The sequence below is a fragment of the Nyctereutes procyonoides genome, unplaced genomic scaffold (assembly GCF_905146905.1).
Source record: "Nyctereutes procyonoides isolate TBG_1078 unplaced genomic scaffold, NYPRO_anot_genome, whole genome shotgun sequence".
NCBI classification, from domain to species: domain Eukaryota; kingdom Metazoa; phylum Chordata; class Mammalia; order Carnivora; family Canidae; genus Nyctereutes; species Nyctereutes procyonoides.
The window spans coordinates 9,907,547-9,929,925 of NW_026575048.1; positions in this window are offsets into that span (position 1 = coordinate 9,907,547).

Here is a 22,379-nt window from a genome sequence, read left to right on the forward strand (position 1 = left end):
CCTCCCATCAGTCTGAGGCTCCTGCACTTGCAGGAAAATGGGAAGAGAGAATATGGCAATCTGCCTCGCCCTAGAACACAGGAGGGCAAACAGGCTCACAGGGCTTCCGCCCTGTAGGCATTTTACTTCCATTAATTCTTATGTCCCAACCCATTTAAGTGGTTGCTCTGGCAACTAGTATTTGTATAAACTCAGAAGACTCACTACTCTTTTATAGAAGAGTATAGCCTTTCTTCTATAAAAGGCTTCTCTTTTTAAAACAAAGGGATTAAAGCAGAAGAACCCCCCCATATACTTTCCACTCACCGTCTTATGAAATAGCTCTTCAACCATTGGCTGGATTCCAAAGTCCTCATTCATCCCATGGCCATTTTCTCTAAGGTGGATCAAAGACCAACTTGTACCTTTCAATGCTCAGTTACTTCAAAAAGTTTACTTTCTTTCCCCTTGGCTGTATTTGACTGAATAACCCTCCACGTCCCCACCACGATGCTGACTATGCCCTCATCCCTGGAACACACCAGTGTATTTTCTTACATGTCAAAGGGACTTTGCAGACGTACCTGAGGCTATGGGCTTTTAAATAAGATGATCCTGGGTTACCTGGGTGCAGCCAATGTAATCATATGAGTCCTTAAAAGCACTCAAGTCACTCAGGCTGGGGGGATAAAGATGCTGTAGAAGAGAAAGGCGGAGGAGATGATGTGCAAAGAAAGGGAAGTCAGAAAAAGTTTAAGCACGAGGTACTTTTGATAGGCTGCCCTGCCTCTGAGATGGGCAGACGGGTGCCCATGTGCAAGGATCAGAGAGAGAGAGAAGCCTCCAAGAGCTCATGGAGAACCCGAGTAGGAAGATAGTCTTTAGGGGCAAATGTGGGTCCTGGGTGAGAGCCAGCAAGAACTGGGACTGGTCCTTTAAATGCCAAAATTTGAATGAGTTTTGAAGCAGATTATTCCCTAGAGCCTCCAATAGAAAAGCAGTTCTGTTAACACTTTGTTTTTACCTTGGTGAACTTTGTATTTGAATTAAACCTACAGAACTGTGAGATAATAACCTTGTGTTGTTTCAAGCCACTAAAGTTGTGGAGATTTGTTAGGAAGCAATAGAAAGCTAATACACCATATTCATATGAGTTCATCCGTGTGTTAGTTTACCATCTAGTTCAAGATACTTCTTTTTTTGACATACTTAAAAAATTGCAAGTTAGTTGACCCACAATATGACATCAGTTTCAGGTGTATAACATATTGACTTGACACGTCTACACGCTATGCTGTGCTCACGACAAGTGTAGCTGCCATCTGTGACCATACAATGTTACGTTATTACATACCATTGACTATATTCCCTACCCTGTGCTTTTTATACCCAAGACTTATTCATTCTACGATTGGAAGCCTGTACCGCCCACTTCCCTTCGCCCATTTTGCCCATCCCCCCCCCATTACCAGCAACCATCAGTTTGTTCTATTCATGGACCTGTTTTTGCTTTTTTTGTAATTGTTATTTGTTCTGTTTTTTTATGTTCCAAAACCACATAAAATCATATAATATTTTCCTTTCTCTAACTTATTTCACTTAGCAGCATACCCTCCAGGTCCTTCCATGCAAATAACAAGATCTTATTCTTTTCTATGGCTGAGAAACATTCCATTGTGTGTATATACCACATCTTCTTTATCCATTCATCAGTCGATGGACACTTGGGCTGCTTCCATACTGAAGATACTTTTTTAAATATTTCCTGAATTTGTTTATATTTCCATGCTAAGTAATGTTTCTTCTCCTTCTCCTCCCCCTCCCACTCCCACTTCCACCTCCTCTTTCTCTCCCTTCCTCTGCCCCTTCCTCCCCCTCCTCCTCTTCCTCTTCCTCCTCCTCCTCCTCCTCCTCCTCCTCCTCCTTCTTCTCTCCTTCTCTCCATTAAACTGCAACTTCACTGAAAATAGAGACCCAGGGTTGGTTTACTATCATTGGTATGAACTTAAAGTCAGGTGAAATTCTTCTCAGATCTGGATCCATCAATCTTAAGTCCTTCAAGACTTTGAAAGGCAGTTGATTTGGGCTCCATTGTTTATACACATGGGTGTATTTGTGAATATCTATTCTTCAAAATGAAGATTAGGGGATTGGATGCATGGACAGTACCCACATCAGTGTGACAAATATAGTGGCGGCGACACCATGCTTCCTCAGGGCTATGTGGCATGTGCGTAGAACCCTGACCCCTTAGAGAAGTGCAGCCTCGCTGTGGATATGGTAAGCTCAAAATTCTAAACCACAACCACAATAATTCCTCACATCCTCTAATTTTTAAAAATGATTGTTTAAAACAGGCTGTACTTCCTCTACTTCCACATCCTGACACTAACAAATTGTTTCCTACATAATTGAAAAGTGATTCTTCACTGAATTACCCATTAACTGTGCTATTTTCTTTAGACTGCTCACAAAATAAATAAAGCTGGAGTTTGAGAAAGAGTGATAATAAATTCTGTCACTCTACTAGGCTTTAGGTGATGGATTCCTGTTAGATGTGACTATGGATTCAAGGCGCTAAATGCTGTCTTATGCATTTTATTTGACCTTGTGTTAATACAGCTTGAAAGTACACAGTATCAAGATGTCTGTTCCTCCAAATAAAAAGAGAGATTTAAAGGGGAGAAAAACTGGTTTGAAAATCAGAACCAAATAACTATGAAATACATGTATATTTTAGTCAAGATTTTATGGAAAAGGAAATCCAAGAGAATATCTATTTTATGTTATGTAATAAATGCTTAGAATATACAAAAAGAGACAGATTGCCCTGAGCAGACTTGGAGCAATAATTGTGTGTATGCATAATTACCACGCTAGAGAGAAATTTTAACTAAAGCATGAAATTTCAAAGACAAATAATTTTCTGCACGACTAGGACTATCTTCAATAATTTACGAAACCTGATAAACTCAGCAAATGGATTCAATGAAGTCAATATTACTACCCTTCCCCCAAAATAAGCATGTTCAACTCAAGAGCAATTTGCTGTGTTGTTTAATACTTGGTTAGCTCTAGCCTTTATATATTTTTTACATTCAATCTTCTAGGGTTTTATTATATTCTCTATTACTTAGAAATTTTATTATATTTTTTCTATTAGAAAATTGATGAAATCTTAGTGGTTACCCCAAAATTCTAGCATATGTAAATATTTGCATGATACCTACATTTAAAAATAAAATCTAAATAATAATACCTAAATTAGCCAACATTATAAATATCCTGCCTTGAAATTCAAGAAAGTAAAATATTTTTTATTTGACTTACCCATTTCTTAGCTGGGCTCTCGGGATTTGTTTTCTTTATTCCTTACAAATAAAATATCATTTAATTATTCAAGGTTATTTAAATATTATATCTTTGGATTTGATTTTCCTTATTGAGGTATTTGGATTTTTATGATATATCTTTCTATTTTAAAACATTAGGAAAAAATTTAAAAACATAAAACATTAGGAAAACACAAACCAGAGTTTTAAAACTGTGCAGGCCAAACATATTTGCTGGCCAGATTCTCCCCTTAGGCTATGAATTTGCAATCTCCAATCTATGAGTTTCTTTAACAAGGGCTTTAAGGATAATAAAATTTCCATTGTGGAGAATTGAAACTAAATGCAAAATAAACTGCAAACTTTTTGCTAAATGGTTAATTGAAACACATTTTATAGAGATGACATCTACTTACTAGTACAGCTATAATTAAAGTAAAATTCCAGTGTAATTAGCTATTATTCAAAACGAAGTACTTTATAAATTCCTTAATCAGATATGATTAAAGAAAATATTTCTATTATGATTAGTGCTGTTTCTCAATGCTAATGATGCATTGGCAACTGGTTTTCAACTAAAGTATTATTTTGAAAATTCTCCATTTACATTTTTACTACCATTTTGCTAGCAAAAGTTAATATGATTCATTTAAATATGCCATAAATGTATATTTTAGTCCTGGAATACAAAAGTTATATCAAAGCACAATTAAAAGTAGACTAAGATTTTTTATTTTATTAGGAAATTATGATTTTCCCACTTCTTTCACATATTAACAGGGATGTGCATATTGGAGTAAAATTTCATTAACTGTCAGTGACTTCATAGCAGGTTAAGTGTTCTCTGCATTTGTTTACCATGCATATGACATCCGAGAAATTACTCAAACTCACTGATCTTCAGTTTTGTCATCTAAGATGGAGATAATGAGATTCTTTTCTTAAGACCTAGATCTAAATATTAAACAATTGGTACCATGGTATAGCTAAGAGCACATAAAACTCACTAATAAATGTTAGCTTATATGATCATTTTGCAATATTCTATATAAGTAGTGAAATCTTTGATGATAAATTGCCCTCTCATTTCTGATAAGATAAACTGAAAAGTGAGGAGAAAATATTTGAAATGATAGATAAATAAGAAAATATTCAAAGAAAAAGTATGGATTTTTAAAATCCCAATAATATTCTGTTTATATCACCTTTTTTTCAAAATATCAAGACAAATTATTGTAATTTCTTATATCACTTAAAAATCTGTTATCAGAATCACTTTCAATTTTTTTTTATAACAAAATGTAAAATTGCATGAGAACTGTGATAATTGTGGTGGGTGTATTTTGAAACACAAGTCATTATATTTTGTGTTTTTTAACTTTATTTGATGAAAAATTTTAAACAGATTGAAAACAACTAGCCTAGTCTTGTAAACACCCAGGTGCTTATAACTTGTATTTACTAATTAGTAAAATTAGCATTTTTTATATTTGCTTTAGCTATTTTTAGTTTGCTGAAATCTTTTTTTTTCTTTTTTTCTTTTTAGAGAGAGTGCATAGTGCATGAGGGGGGAGAGGAAGGGCAGAAGGAAAGGAAGAGAGAGAGAATCTAAAGTAGACTCCATGCTCAGCCTGTAGCAGGGCTCGGTCTCACAACCCTGAAATCATGACTTGAGCCTAAATCAAGAGTCAGATGTTTAACCACCCAGGTGCCCCTGAAATGTCTTCAAATAGAATCATCATATAATTTATCCCTAAACAATATATTGAAAAGCAAATATTGAATTTTGATTTCACTACGTTGTATAAGCTTGAGCCAGGCACAAGGTAAATAGCTAGTTTGTGCACAAACATGAAAACTCCACAGTAGCAGTTGACAGTGCAATATTCAACTACAAATTTGTCAGGATGGTTACATTTATGCAATTTCAATAACCTCTGTAATTATTACATACAGCATACAGTGCTCTTAGACATAAATATTTGTATTGATATTTCTCTACCATCTTACTTCATTCATTGAAAACAAAGTTAGCCATTTTATTACAAATTGTGATAAACCACAATATTTCACGTTACCAAACCTTTTTGCTTACTTCTTTTTTTTCTTCATTTTAACAAAGCAGTTTTTTTAAGTATACCTATTGTGATTTTTTATTTATTGTTTTCAAAATTTTAACTTATTTATATTTAAGGAAATAATATATTTAAAATTATCTAAAAATATGCAACATGGAGAGCTCTCTGCCCTCACTATATCCATTCAGTTTACCTCTGCTCCTGAACACAGACAGGAATGTTCCACATTGCCAGTTTATTGTTATATCAGTAGGGGCTAATCTGACAATTGAAATAATCTAGTTTTGGTTTTGTGGTTTGTTTGTTTGTTTTTTATATTTGGAATATAGGTAATTAGTTGCAATGTTGCTTTGATGTCTTCAAGAACAAAAGAAAGATGCAAAAAATATTTCTGGATATACTACACTTTTTTAAGTTATAGAGTATCTGGACCATAAAAATTAACATACTTATCCCAACTGGCACATATTAAACACTGTGACACTGTACCCAATAAATACAGAGTAACATTATCTTTAGATGTTCATGGAACATTCCCCCAAATCGACCCTATGTTGGGTTACAAAAAAAGGCTTAAATACTTCAAAGGATAGAGATCATACTAAATATATTTTGTAACTTAACTTCAGTGAAAACGAACTAGAAGTCAACAGTCCAAAGATAACTAGAAAATATCTAATTGCTTAGAAATAAAGCAATAAACTTCAAAATAATCAATACATTGGTCAAAGAAGCAGAAAGGTGAATCACAAAGCATTTTGAACTGAATGATACTGAACTTGAGGAATAAGCATTCATCCTACTTCCATTTTTGAGAACCAACTCAGTCTCATTGATAAGAAAAAATTATTTGTAACATCCTTTAACAAAGTAACAAATTTTTTAAAAATATTTTATTTATTTATTTGAGAGAGAGAGAGCACAAAGTGGATGGGGAAGGGGCAGCAGGAGAAGGAGAAGCAGACTCCTTGCTGAGCAGGGAGCCTGATGGGGGGCTCCATCCCAGGACCCCATGATCATGACCTGAGCTGAAGGCAGATGCTAACCCGACTAAAACACCTATTTCCTCTCAAAGTAGCAATTTTTACCTTGGAGACAATGACTGGAGAAAGAAATAAAAAATGAAACTGTTGTTAAAATATGTAGATACATACAGACACTTCAGTTTGTTTTGGAGGAAACCATATTTACTCTTCCTTTCCTAACCAGATGTTGGCTATGAAATCATCTGATGCTTCTTCCTGCTAGATAGTGCCTAGCTTACAGAAGAAAATCAATGAGTGCTTGTTTTATGAATATAGTGCTTTAAACTGGGTTACTATTTTCCCAAAATGCTGTTCGTTTTCAAAGTTTCATGTCCCTCTTTCCTTGTGTTCCCTGACCTTTGGCAGCCCTCTTTTTTCTAATTGAAAAATCACTCCTCCTTCAAAAACCTCACCTCGAATGTCATCACTTGATCTTTCTATGGCATAGTGTGTGTAGCTTTGGTGGTAGGGGAGTAGTGAGAATGTAAAGCCTTACTGTCCTTATTCTCAATGACTCAACCCATATTTCTCCCTGGAAAAGTGGCATTGAAAGTTTCAGCATTGAGGACACCTGGATGGCTGGGTGGTTGAGCATCTGCCTTTGGCTCAGGGCTGATCCCGAGGTCCTGGAATGGAGTTCCACAGTGGCTCCCTGCAGGGAACCTGCTTCTCCCTCTGCCTACGTCTCTGCCTCTCTCTCTGTGTGTCTCTCATGAATACATTAAAAAAAAAAATCTTGAAATAAAAAAGAAAGAAAATGTCAACATTTATGCCCTTCCTCGCTAAATTCATGAGTTATCATCACTATTATTGTTATTATAAACATTACATTCTTTATTTTAACATTCATACGTGTGGGGCTTTTAGTATACCTAGAGCAATGTGGTAGGTATTATATACAACATGACTTCCTTCAGATCATCTTCATTCAATCTTCTCATTCTCTCCCATTTTTACCGTAGACAAAATACCCCCAAATCCCAATATTTTGTCATCACATCCTAACAAGAATATCAGTTTGTTAATATATAAGTTAGCAAAACTCAATTTTTGGACCTAATTATACCTGGGGATCAAATTGCATCTGATCCAGCTAGTGTATTTTAAAGCCTATTACTATAAGATAGTCACTGTGCTTGGCAATTGTTACGCTACTATTTGATTTACTCCACAAAACAACTATGGATAGGGACTATGATTTTCATTAGTAGATCAATAATCACGTGAAATCATTTGCCAAGGTCACTGAGTAGAAATCCAATGTGAAAGCTTTGAAGCTGCCCTGTATACACACTTGCATCTTTTCTAAAAGGGATAAAATAAAAGGCAAAAATGAAAAAAAAAAAATAAAACTTCCGAGATCAAAGTTAATCATAAACAATATATATCTGAAAGTCAGAGTGCCGTCTTCCAACGTGGGATTCCACGTGTAGTATATGATGAAATAAATACAAAATGTTCCCTAAGCATGAGAACACAGTAAACACACCGAGGTGCCAAGTAGACTAAGCATTTGGTTATAGCTCATCAACTGAAAATAAAGCCAAATTATTTGAGATAGTTGCAACACTGTTTGTATAAGTAGGAATAGTTTCTTTAAAATGTCCTTTCTTTCAATTATAATTTTTCCAGTTGTATTGATAAAGAATTAACAGATAACATTGTATTAGTCCAAGGTACACAAAATAATGATCTGATACATATTGTAGAATGATTACCACAATAAATTTAATTAACATCCATCACTCAGATAGTTACAACTTTCTCCCCTGTGGTGAAAACATTTAAAATCTACTATCTTAAAATAAAATAAAATAAAATAAAATAAAATAAAAAAATAAAATCTACTATCTTGGCAACTTTCAAATAAATAATACAATATTAATTATAGTCACCATGCTGTGCATTATATCTCCAGAACTTACTTATCCTGTAAGTGGAAGCTTATACCTCTGACCCCCTTCACACCTTTCCTCCACCCACAATTCCCACCTCTGGAAACCACCAGTCTTCTCTCTTTGTTTAGGAGCGTTGTTTGTTTGTTTGTTTAGATCCCATATTACAGTGAGATCATACAGTATTTGTCTTTGTGTGACGTATTTAACTTATTTCACTTAGCATAATAATGCCCTCAGGGTCTATCCATGTTGTTGTGAATGGCAGGATTTCTTTGTTTTTATGATTGAAAGATATCCCATTGTATATATACCACATTTTCTTTTTTTCCTAGTTTGGTGGTTTGGTTTTTCTTTTTCTTTTTTTAGTTTTTGTTTAAATTCCCGTTGGTTAGCATACAGTGTAATATTACTTTCAGATGTACAATATAGTGATTCAATACTTGCATATACCACCAAGTCCGCATCACAACAAATGCATCGCTTAATCCCCATCACTTATGTTAACTATCAGTGTGTTCTCTATTGTTAACATTCTGTGTCTTGGCTTGCCTCTCTCTCCTTTTGGCCCTTTGCTCCTTTGTTTATTAAATTCCACATATGTGTGAAATCACATAGTAATATTTGTCTTTCTCTAACTTATTTCACTTAACTCTCTAGTTCCATCAATGTTGTTACAAATGGCTACATTTCATTCTTTTTTATGGCTGAGTTATATTCCATCACACACACACACACACACACACACACACAGACACACACATCACCTCTTTGTCCATTCATTAATCAATGGACACTTGTACTGTTTCCATAATTTGATTATTATAGATAATTCTGCTGCTATAAACATTGGGGTGCTATAAACATTATTTCTTTGAGTTAATATTTTTGTATTATTTGGGTAAACACCTAGTAGTGCAATTGCTGGATCATAGGGTAGTTTAATTTTTAACTTTTTCAGGAGCTTCCATACTGTTTTCCACAGTGGTCACACCAGCTTGCATTCCCACCAATAGTGCAAGAGAGTTCCTCTTTCTCCACATCCTCACCACTACCTGTTGTTTTTTATGTTGTTGATTTTAGCCATTCTGACAGGTATGAGGTGATATCTCATTGTAGTTTTTATTTGCATTTCCCTGATAAGTAATGTTGAGCATCTTGTGTCTGTTGGCCATCTGTATGTCTTCTTTGGAAAAATGTCTGTTCATGTTTTCTGCCCATTTTTAAATGGATTATTCATTTTTTGGGTGTTGAGTTTTATAAGTTATTTTTCTTTTTTTTTAGATTTTTTTTTTTTACTTATTTATTCATAAGAGACACACAGAGAGAGAGGCAGAGACATAGGCAGAGGGAAAAGCAGGCTCACTGCAGGGAGCCCAGTGGGGGACTCAATCCCAGGACCCCAGGATCACAACCTGAGCAAAGGCAGAGGCTCAACCACTGAGCCACTAAGGTGCCCTATAAGTTCTTTTTATATTTTAGCTATTAGCCCTTTATCAGATATGTCATTTCTTTCATAGGTTGTCTTTTAGTTTTATTGATTGCTTTCTTCGCTGTGCAGAAACTTTTTTTTTTTATCTAGTCTCAATAGTTTGTTTTTGTTGTTGTTTCCCTTGTCTCAGAAGACATACGTAGAAAGAAATTATCACAGCTGATCTCAAAGCAGTTACTACCTGTGTTCTCTTCTAGGATTTTTATGGTTTCAGGTCTCACATTTATGATTTTTTTAAAGATTTTATTTATTATTCATGAGAGGCATAGAGAGAGAGAGGGGCAGAGACAGGGGCAGAGGGAGAAGCAGGCTCCATGCAGGGAACCTGATGTATGACTTGATCCCGGGTCTCCAGGATCACACCCTGGGCTGCAGGCAGCACTAAACCGCTGCACCACCCGGGCTGCCTGAGGTCTCACGTTTAAGTCTTTAATCCATTCTGAATGTATGTTTGTTTATAGTGTAAGAAAGTGGTCCAGTTTCACTGTTTTGCATGTTGCTGTACCGTTTTCTCAACACCATTTGTTGAAGAGATTGTCTTCTCTCCATTGGATATTCTTTCCTGATTTCTTGAAGACTAACTTACCACATAATCGTCATTTCTGGGTTTTCTGTTCTGTTCTATTGAACTATGTCTATTTTTGTACCAGTACCACACTGTTTTGATGACTACAGCTTTGCAACGTAACTTGAAGTCCAGAATTGCGATGTCTCCAGCATTGCTTTTCTTTTTCAAGATTGGTTTGGCTACTTGGGGTCTTTTGAGGTTCCATACACATTTTGGGATTGTTTGTTCTAGCTCTGAAAAATGCTGCTGATATTTTGATAGTGATTGCATTATATGTGTATATTACTTTGGGAAGTATAGAAGTTTTAACAATATTTGTTTTTCCAATCCAAGAGCATGGAACGCTTTTCCATTTCTTTGCGTCTTCTTTAATATCTTCCATCAGTGTTTTATAATTTTCAGAGTAAATAGATGTCTTCACTTCTTTGGTAAGATTTATTTCTAATTCTCTTAATATTTTTGATGTAACTGTAAATGGGGTTGACTCTTTCATTTCTCTTCCTGCTGCTTCATTATTGGTGTATAAAAATACAGCAGATTTCTGTACATTGACTTTGTATGCTGTGGCTTTACTAAATTTGTGTATCAGTTCTAGCAATTTTTTGGGTCGAGTTTTTTGGGTTTTCTATATATGGTATCATCTATAAATAGTGAAGTTTGACTTCTCCCTTGCCAATTTGAATGTCTTTTATTCCTTGTGTTGTCTGATTTCTGTTGCTAGGACTTCCAGTACTATGTTGAATAAAAGTAGGAGTTTGGACTTCCTTGTCTTGTTCCTGACTGCAGAGGAAAAGCTCTCAGTTTTTCCCCATTCAGAATTATATATTAGTTGTGGGTTTTTCATATATGGCCTTTATTATGTTGAAGAATGCTCCCTCCAAACCTACTTTGTTATTTTTTTTAAATCAAGAATGGATGTTGTACTTTGTCAAATTCTTTTTCTGCATCTACTGAAATGATCGTATGGTTCTTATTCTTTCTTTTGTTAATTTGGTGTATCGCAATGATTGATTAGCAAATATCAAACCACTCTTGCAACCCAGGAATAAATCCTACTTGTTTGTGGTGAATGATTTTTTAATGTATTGTTGGATTTGGTTTGCTAATATTTTGTTGGAGAGTTCTGCATCTTGTTCATTAGGGATATTGGCCTGTAGTTCTCTCTCTCTCTCTCTCTCTTCTTCTTTTATGGTGTTTGATCTGGTTGGGTTATCATTGTAATACTGGCCTCATATTTGGAAGCTTTACTGCCTTTCCATTTTTTTTGGATAATTTGAGAATAGGTAGTAAGTCTTCTTTAAATGTTTGGTAGCATTTGCCTTAGAAGCCATCTGGTCCTGGATTTTTGTTTGTTGAAAATTCTTTGCTTACTGATTCAACATCTTTGCTAGTTATCAGCCTGTTCAAATTTTCTATTTCTTCCTGTTTCAGTTTTGGTAATCTATATGTTTCTAAGAATTGATCCAATTTTTTTTAGGTTTTCCAGTTTGTTGGTATATAGTGGTTTCTAATATTCTCATAATTCTTTGTATTTCTCTGGTGTTGGCTTTTATTTCTCCCCTCTCATTTGTATACCACATTTTCTTTATCCCTTCATCCATTAATGGGCGCTTAGGAGATTTTTGTATCTTGACTATTGTGAGTAATGTTTGAATAAACATAAGAGTGCAGATATCTATTTAAAATAGTAATTTCTAAATCTTTTTAAATTGAATTAACCCAGGACTCCATAACATATTTCTTAGTACTCATTTCCAAATAATAACCATCCATCTTTTCATTTTGTTGACATTAAATTTACAAAAGCACTCCAATTCTCAAAAATGTGTTGTTGTTTGGTTGTTTGTACTTCATTTATACTTGCTGTGACTTGAAACTTCGCCACAATTGTGACAGTACACTTGAAAAACTTGTGAATCAAATACCTACTACTGCTGTGAACCTGGAAAACATTCAGTGCCTAAAAGAGTGAACTCAGTTGGAATATGCAACCTGCCATTTGTGGTATTTTGACTATGCATGCTTTTAACATGGAAAATATTTAAAAAAATAAAAAAATAAAGAAAACATTTTTCTTTCTTTTTTTTGTGCTAAATATATTAGTAGAAGTATTTAAGATACTTAAGAAGATAGCTAATTTTTTCCAGGCCTGGATTGCTGAGACTTGTGATTCAAGCTATCCCTCTCTTGGGAGAAAAGTAACTCTAAAATATCTCATTTGGTCTTAGGAAAGCAATAAACTGAAAAAGATTGTTGGCAGTTTATGTTTCAAAATACAGGCCGACATTCCAGTTCCTCTCCTCAGACGGGATCAATGAATTTTCAAAATGGAAGTAATGAAGTAAAACTTCCTTGTTTGAGTAGTTCGAGTCACTGAGGAACTGCCTTCTACTTCTTCAGTCTCTGTCAGCACAACTAATCTTCTGATACCAACTTTGAACTGGCCATATAAATCTTGACAAATAAAGAACACAGGAAAGAAAGCAGATCTTCACCCCCTTCTTTGATTTCTCAGATATGACAAAACAGTCTGAGTCACATGAAACAAGTAACTTCTGAAAATATATGATGCTGAGCTTCACAAATCTCGTGGCTGAGCTAAGTTTGGATCCTGAACCCATTTTTTCATCTCCCTAATGGAGAATGCAGGGAGGTCCCTCTTGAGGTGGATGTCAGAAATTTCAGTGCAGATTCACCTGGGCATATGCTTAGCTTCAGCTTCACATATAGTCATTTGAAAAACTTGCTTGAAAAATAGGTTTACTAATCAAACCTTCCAAATGATTTCGAATGATTTGGAATCATACTCTGAATCACCAGTCAAGTGCGTTAGGTTGCTTTGTTCCATTTACATGGATGTGTGGCTTAATCTAAGGATATCAGGTTTATATGAATTGAAAAGTAATTTAAAATTAAAGCCATATTTCCAATCCCCCAGTAATATAATAATAGTCAAAAATTTTGAGTAGCTTCCAAATAAGATTGAAGAACAGAGACCAGATTTATACTCAAACCTGATATAATGAAAAAAACTGGACCAAACTGACAAAACAAAGGTTTAAAAAACATTGGACCACAAAATACAATAACCTCTCATATATGGGAAATAAATGATGTGAAGTCATAGTCTCAAACACAAGAAGAGAGTGTATGGATACAGTAATAACTCAAGACGTTCCCCAAACAAAGGGCAGACCTTTGCAATATCTATAACAATAGGGAACAATCTATTAGTAGTGCTAGAAAAAAATCAATGTAGTTATTCTTGTTAAGAATTGCAAGCTCAATGATGAGTGTTGAAGGAATTAAGGGTACCCTATAGGTAGCAGATAATTCAAAGGTAACATTAAATTTCTCTGATCAGTATGACCTGTTTCTCTTATAACATACTAATCTTGAAACTATTCGCTAAGGTGATGTTTTCTATATTGTGATGTTATCATTAACTCCTACTGATAGGAATGGTAACGTTCCAAATCCTAAATGTACCCCTCCAGTTCTGGAAATATAAATCTTATTTTAGGCTTTGTGAACCTGGGTACTCCAGGATGTAAATTTTATTAATTTAAAATTTTTATTTATAAAATTTTATTAATTTTATTAATTAGGGAAATTTTATTAATTAGGGAAATTATTCTTCAATTTATCCTCCCAAAATACTGTCAACAACTGTATACTGTTGTAAGTCTTTACTCCACAATATATTCAGGCAGGAAGTTTTTTATTATTTCAGACTTTGACCCAAATTTCACCGCCATGGTGCTTCTGGAATGTAACAGGATAGAATCTTTTATATTCTTCTGTCCACTTTAATATCATCTGACTAGAAAAAAATTCTATTTTTTATTTATTTTTATTTATTTATTTTTTTATTTTTCTTTTAATTCTATTTTTTAATAAACAAGTTTTTCCTTATGGATTTCTATTGTCCAATGCTGTGTGAGATGCACTGCCATAATTTTTATATCAATATAAAATATATGTTAATATATAAACAAATATGCACTTAGCACCTTTTATGTGCCAGGTTATGTTTTACATGCTATTTAGAAACTAAATGTGCCACGTGTATCAGTCAGAGTACAAATACGGAACAGACACAGCATAGAGATTTGACTGAGGAAGATTTCATATAAAGCATTAGTGACCATAATTGGAAACTGGAGTAATGAGGCATTGGCTGATAAGAAGTGAAGAGAATTCTAAAAAATATAGGAATAGTAGATGCAAGTTAACAATCACTATGCCTTGAGCTGAGATGGTGTGCCCAACGAAGAGCCCCCACTCCCAAGCCTCAACTCCGAGATCCAAGCCTTACAGGAGATCACAGCTGTGATCTTCTGGATGGTAGAGAAGTCACTGACATGCTGTGCTGGCAGAGCTTGAGTATATCTTGAGTACAGGAAGGTATCTTACCGGAGGCTACTAAACCATGTGGGGAAGGAGATTTGTCCATAGGATGACCGACTGGTCATGGCTGGTCCAAGAATGTCCCAATTTTAAAAGAGAAAGTCCCATATCCCAGGGACCTCCTCAGTCTCGAGGCAACCAGGAGGAAACTCAGGCTCAGCCTCTGAGTTTCCGGGGAAAGCTATGGCCACCAGGGGATGTTGACCACTGTAGACTGAAGGGAGAAAATACTCAGTTGCCAGGACCCGGTGTTGGAGAAGCCATCCGTGCTGCAAGCATTGACCACTGAAGAAATTATGTGCTGCAGGAGAGGAAGGCTGGAGAAGCTGATCATCTTGCAGGATGCAGGCTCTGAAGGAGACAGATGAACGTTCATTATAATACACGGTTACATAACTGTTTTTCCTTTTTTAAGATTTTATTTATTTATTCATGAGAGACACACATAGAGGCAGAGACACAGGCAGAGGGAGAAGCAGGCTCCCTACAGGGAGCCCGATGCAGGACTCTATCTAGGACCTCAGGATGATGACCTGAGCCAAAGGCTGACTCTCAACCACTGAGCCGTCCAGGCATCCCCAGAATTGTCTTTCTTGTAATGAAAACTTTTAAGGTCTATTCTCCTAGCAACTTTCACATATGCAATACAGTATTATTAAGTCTAGTCACCATGCTGTTCTTTCCATCTCCACGATTTATTTATTTTATATTTGGAATTTTGTACTTGTTTATTCCTTTTACCCTTTTGACCCACCCCTTGGCCCCCCACCTCTGGAAACCATCAATCTGTCCCCTGTACTGATGAGCTTGGTTTTTTGTTTTTGTGGGTTTTTCTAGATTTCATATTTAAGTGAGATCATATGATATTTGTCTTTGCTATCTGGCTTATGTCACTTAGCAAGGTCCATCTGTGTTGTCTCAAGTGGCAAGATTTCCTTCTTTTTTAAAGGCTAAATTATATTCCATTGTACGCACACCACATTTTCTTTATCCATTCCTTCATCGATGAATGCTTAGGTTGTCTTCATATTCTGATGATTATAAATAATGCTGCAACAAATATAGCAGTGAGTGCAGATACCTTTTCGAAGTAGTAATTTCATTTTCTTCAGATAAATACCCAGAAGTGGAACTGCTGAATCACATGGTAGTTCTATTTTAAATTTTAGGGGGAACCTCTGCACTGTTTTCCACAATGGCTGCACCAATTTACATTCCCGCCAACAGTACACAATGGTTTCTTTTCTCTGCATCCTCACCAACACCCATTATTTCTTGTCTTTTTGACAATAGGCATTCTAACAGGTATGAGGTGACATTTCATGTTTAACATTTTAAATGCTAAAATTAAATGTAATTCTGCCCAAGCTCTGATATAGGTGTGTGGACTATAATTATGACTGATAGCTGCATCTGACTGCAGGGAGTGCCTCCTTAACCTTAGAGAAAAACACTGAGCAGAAACATTATTTAGCAAAATCTGGTAGATTTATATTTTACTTGCCTTGGAACAAAGAGATCGGGAATTTTACTTTGTCTCTAATTGGGAATCAAGCACAATCAATATTTTATCACCACCTTTCCTTGTCTATCTTAATATTTCAGCTAATTGTTTCAGACAAGCCTGAATTAATCACCCCCACTTTAGGTTGGTTTTATCTTCAATATTATTGCTGGTTCTGACCACAACCATAAATAAATGTTCATACTGTGAAACGGGATGTAGGTCTCGAAATTATATTACATATATTATATTCCGGTTTTCTGTTTCTGAGTAAGATAGAGTATCTTATAAGGGAACAATGCTCCCATCAGGAACAACTAAAAAAGCTGAATAAAACACAATTTATCAAGTGTTGGTGGCATTGGAGAGCTGTGAGGAATAAAATGAGTGGAGAGGGATAAGATGCTTGTGAGGAAAGAGTCAGGGGGGGGTCACTTGGCTTTGTGCAGGAGCATTTCTCAGAGGGTATCTGCTGATTCTGAGTGCAGGGCTGGAAGCTACACATCTGAGCTTCAGCCCCAGCAGAGAAGGACTGCTGGGGAATCAAGAAACAAGTCAAGCTCTTGTGATCTTCGAGGACTGGAGAGACACAAATGAGAGTTGGAGGGTCTTGAGCATACGAGCTCCACCCCAGCGTGGTTATGTGTAAATTCTGAAGCTGTACAGAGTGGAAAGAAAAAAAAAAACCTACTGAAAACAACTAAAATTAATCTATGGTGTTAGAATCTGGGATTGCAGTTATCCTTGGAGGTTAGGGAATTGAAGACAGTTCAAGGGGGGCTTGCATGCTGCTAGTAAGGTTCTGTTACTTGATCTGAGTGATTTTTACAAAATATATTCACTAGGTGAAAATTAAAAAAACACCAGCTGTTTATTATTTGTGCTTATTATTTCTGAAGTATTACACATATATACACACATATGCATCGAATATGTTTCATTATATAAATACATAGACCCATATATCCAAACATGTCCATACATAGATGTTTTAGGTACATACTTGTATGCACATATGTGTGTGTGTGTGTACACAGACATATATACAACATATATTTCTATTATTCTTTTGCATGGGTAAAACTATTACTTCTCTTAAATGTTTAAAATTGCTTAAGTAGTAGAAAATATTCAAGACTATGAAATATGGGGGAAGGATAGCCACTCTATACCTTGACTTAATACAAATCATCTAGATGTTAATAAAAGTCACTGCTATTAACGACCGAAAGTCACACATAAGTCCACATATTAAAATTTGTTACTGAGCAAATTATATCATCTTATAAAATGAATATGGATAAGGAGATTACGATAAAATAAAATGTGTAATAACAAGCCTGTCGGTTGTAAGTGAAGTTTCTTTGGCATTGTCAACTGAAACGTGAATTTTGAAAGAAATTATAGAAGCACAGATATTGTGGAAAGGTTAAATGGGGACAGTCCTTACAACTAAAGCCTTCCAGAACATTTCCTTCCATGGTAGACTTTCATAGTTATTTTTAAAGGGGAAAAGGGCAACAGAAATAAATCATTTTGCCCCAAGATTTGTTTACCTGCATCCATATAAATATACATACCTGTGTGGTGCATATTTTCAAATGTACAAGGACCGCACAGGCAAATGAGAGACATGTGCAGCAGATCCAAGTCACAGTAACAATCCTACTACTATGTTCTGACATTCAGATACATGAAATAATAATGCATCAGCATATTATCTCTAATGCATTTTCCTATACCTGCTTTCCTTTCTCATACACTATATAAATCTGAAAAAAAACTCAAATATTTTACAATGTAAGTCATATTTAAGTGGCCAATATTAGTGAACTGGACAATTTTCATACCATAAATGAATTTTGTAATACCCCCTTTTTTGCTAAATTATATCTAACATTTATGGAGCCATTACTATGTGCCAGGTACTATTTTATGTGTATTAGTTCATTTTATCTATAAAAAAGCAGCCCTATATTGTATAGTTACTTATATCGTTTTATTTTAAAAATGCAGACATCAAGGCATGGAGATGTGGGGACGTCTGGTATTTGTCAAACAGCTGGTGAGTGGAAGTGCTGGGATTCTAGGGAAGCACTCAGTTCCAGCACTCTCTTCCTATCCCATGTCCCTACTGCTTCTCAAGATTAAACTGACTGATCTCAGATGTCAGCAAAATCTAAACTAACTTAGATACTGCAATCCAAAGACTACACTATTCTTCACATTTCAACTCAGAAAATTTTCCAAATGATTTCTGTACTTTATTTCCAACCTTCATTTGGGAAAATATTTCCTAGAATTCAGAAGAAGGTATTTTGAGGCTTATCTTTCTCCTTTGTCTAAATTCCATCGTCTGTAATAGGACTTCATGAAGCCGTTCACCTATAGTGCTCTCCTCACTTCAAATCAAAAGAAACAGAAATCCATAATGGCAGCTTCCTGGAGACTATGGGCCATGAACACATAAAGTAGTGCAGAGTAAAAAATTTAAAAAAAAATAAAGAAAAAAAAATGAGAAGAAAGTAACATCTTTACTCGATAACCCTCTTTTCCCTAGAGCAGATTGGCAACTATAACTAATTCAGCAGTGGTTGAAGTATGGTTATTATATATACTGGTAAGTACACAATTTCAACTTAAAAAGGGTTTTTTTTTTAATTTCAAGTTTGCTGATAGGACATGGGAATATTGACTGAAGCTTTTTTAGGTCAAAATGGTAAGTATTATGATTCTCTGGAATAAGATAAAAATGAAACTTGGTGTTCAAAGGAATAGAAGAAACTCAACTGCCCTTGCAGAATTGGGGGTGGGAGAAATTACATAGCAAGAGATATATTAAAGAAGGTGACTGGCATTGGAATTGCACAAACTAAAAATAGGCCAAATGATTTTACTCCTTGAGCCAACTTCATTGCCTCCACCAAAGAGTGAGCCATCCAAGTGCCTTGCAATAGGGTCTGCACGAAGGGCCACCATGTGTATGTTGCTAAATACACCATGTGTATTTCCTAGTTAGAAGGAAATTAGAAGACAATAACTTGCCTAGGAATGGACTAATGGCATTGGTTGGAATTGGTTTCCAATTCCCTGGGAAAAAAAAGTACAAGCTATCTCAGGATCCTAGGAAACAATTGTCGAGTTAAAGGTTTAAACAGAATATGAGGACTTGCAAGACAAGGCAACAGGCTTTCCTGGGTAGGGAATAGTTAGGAGAGTTTGCAAAGACCTCTGAAGCTTCCCACTGTCCTCATGGTTGTGGGGGCTGAGGAAACGTCCATTATATATTACCAACTGCACACAGGAAAGTATATGTATAACCCTCCAGATATATAAATATTCCCTGACTCCACAATCTCAGATTACAAAGTGCAAAATAGGCAAACTCACTACCTGGTATCAGAGCATGAAAGCAGTACATTGAACATAAGAATCAAGGCTCAAACTGCCCAAGACCTGTGGCAATTAACTAAATTCGGGCGGGAGGTTGGGGGCGGGCAGTGAATCCATGATTGGCCCAGGAAACAGGCATCCCACCAGGAATGAGTAAGCAGGCTTCTTGTAGACAAAGCATCTAAGCCTGGCAGGCATATATATATATATATATATATATAAGATTTTTATTTATTTATTCATAAGAGACACAGAGAGTGAGGCACAGATACAGGCAAAGGGAGAAGCAGGCTTCCTACAGGGAACCTGATGCAGGACTCGATCCTAGGATCCTGGGATCATGCCCTGAGCCAAAGGCAGATGCTCAACCACTGAGCAACCCAGGTGCCCCCGGGCAGGCATTTAACTTATTATCTCTGTCCTAAGCAGTTGATATAATAAAGCAATGATATCCAGTTCACTACCTTGCAGAGAGAAAGAAGACTTAAAATCATTTTGAACAAAGTCAAAGGAAATTAGAATATTGATGAGGAAGTACATTAATATCTGAGTGACCACTATTCTTAAGGCTAAGAACTTTTAAGACTTTTAACCTCATTTTTATTCCTAAGAATTCTGTGAATTAGATGTCACTATCCACATTTTTTAAGCAAGAAAGATGAGATTTCAAGAGTGGAAGGAAATTGACCAACTCTTCAAGAGCTACTCAGTTGCAGACTCTGGATTTGTGCCATATTCTCTTCTCTAATGAGCTATGAGTGAATGCTGGGCTCTCATTTTGACTCAAAATCATGATCACTTGGAAAAAAATACATATTATACTTTTTTTTTACCATTGATGATAATAATCATTAGATAATATTGTGAGAGGAAAAAGAGTGTGGAATGTGGGGAATCACATCAATGAATTGTTTATCCCAGGTGTTCTCTAGAGACTAAATGACTTCCAGAATTTATTAGCTGCCTTGATTTCTCTTACAAGCCTTAAAACTAATTTTTAAAATTGTATTTAGTTTCTAATTCTTCCGGGTGGAAAGTTTTCTCTCCTGTAAACTGATTTGCCATAGTCAAAAGTAGAAAAGAAAGACATTTTAACAAGCCTTTTTGGAAGGAAACTGGCCATTATACAGTTGAACTTTAATTATGCACATATATTGAGCTGGTAATTATGCTTTTACCAATCTGTCCTAAGAACAGCACACATGTACATATAAAGATAAATGGGGAAGGGTTTTTATTGCATTATTCCAAAAAAAAAAAAGAATTTAAATTTTTATTCAGTAGAGGAAAAATAGTATATATATATATATATATGTACATTATAATATATTTATACAATGGGATAAAATGCATCAAGTATAATAGATTACATTACACTAACATTGAAATATCATGAAAGCAGATTGTTGAGTGTACAACTTGTTTCAGAAGAAGAAATACAAGCTCCACTAACATAAAAAGACAAGGGTGGATTTAATGTATAAATTGTTGACTAGATATATTGCTTTTTACGTTGCCTGTGGTGAAGAAACAGATTTTATTTCTGATTTTAAAATGCTGTGTTCCAATCCTTTTGTAAACCATAATAAAAATAAATAACTGATTACTTCATTGTTTATCATCAAAGAGAATATCCTCCAAAGAGGAAAATTCGTATAAAAAATTCTTAACACTCTGACTTGTGTATTCACCTCATTACAGACTAGAAATCAACCTTTTGAGAGCTGCTAAAGCTTATAGACTTTATTTCAAATAGCACTGAATTCAGAATCACTACAAACTACTTACTGAAAGGCATTTTACCGTAATTAGTAGTGAGTGGGAGGGCGCATGGAAAAGGATTGTTAAAAATCAAGTAAGATTAGCATCTATTTATTTCTTGTATATAATATTTTAAAAGGAGGAGTATGGACTTTTGATTGCTATTATCTGGTTTGGCATGCCCAGCTCTTATATAGAATTACATCTTTCAGGCAATTATTTTTCATTTATTGGTATATAGATATTTATTCATCTCTTAATATATTCAGTGTAATAGGTTCTTTTCTTGAGCGTGTAATCGGAACACTATGAATAAAGTTTCCATGTTTGCAGATCTATTTTAGAATATAAATTTCACTCTAAGATAGTTAACCCAAGCCTTTCCACGTTGTATATTTATCTTGTATCATAAAATCAGTGAGAAATGATACAGTGAATTTTATAAGTCACTTGTAGTATTTATTTTAGTTGATGTAATCACTCACTGAAAGGTGCATCATTTAATAAAGGCCAAATATACTTGTCTCCCAGAAGCAGCTGCCAAGGAGTCCAGAAAACCACTTTCCAGCAATCACGGTAATGCATAACACCTAGATAGTGACATTTACTTTTTCTAAATATATAATGACTATATTATGCTGGACTCAACAATGAGTAGGTATGATATTAATGACCTGACTAATGTAATGCTCTGGGACTTTTGAGGATAGGACATAGGAAGGGCATTTTGAAATCTTCACATCTTATTTATTCATTGATTCCTTAATATATTCATTCCTTCACTCACTATTTGTTTATTTGTGTTAGCAACAATAATAAATGCCTGTTATGTTTCATGACTTGGATATAGTTATGAGGAGCCATAGCTCAGACTCTCAACCACAGTCTAATAAAGTAGGTGTGAACAGACAAGCAAATATTATTCACCAGATTAATATGTAT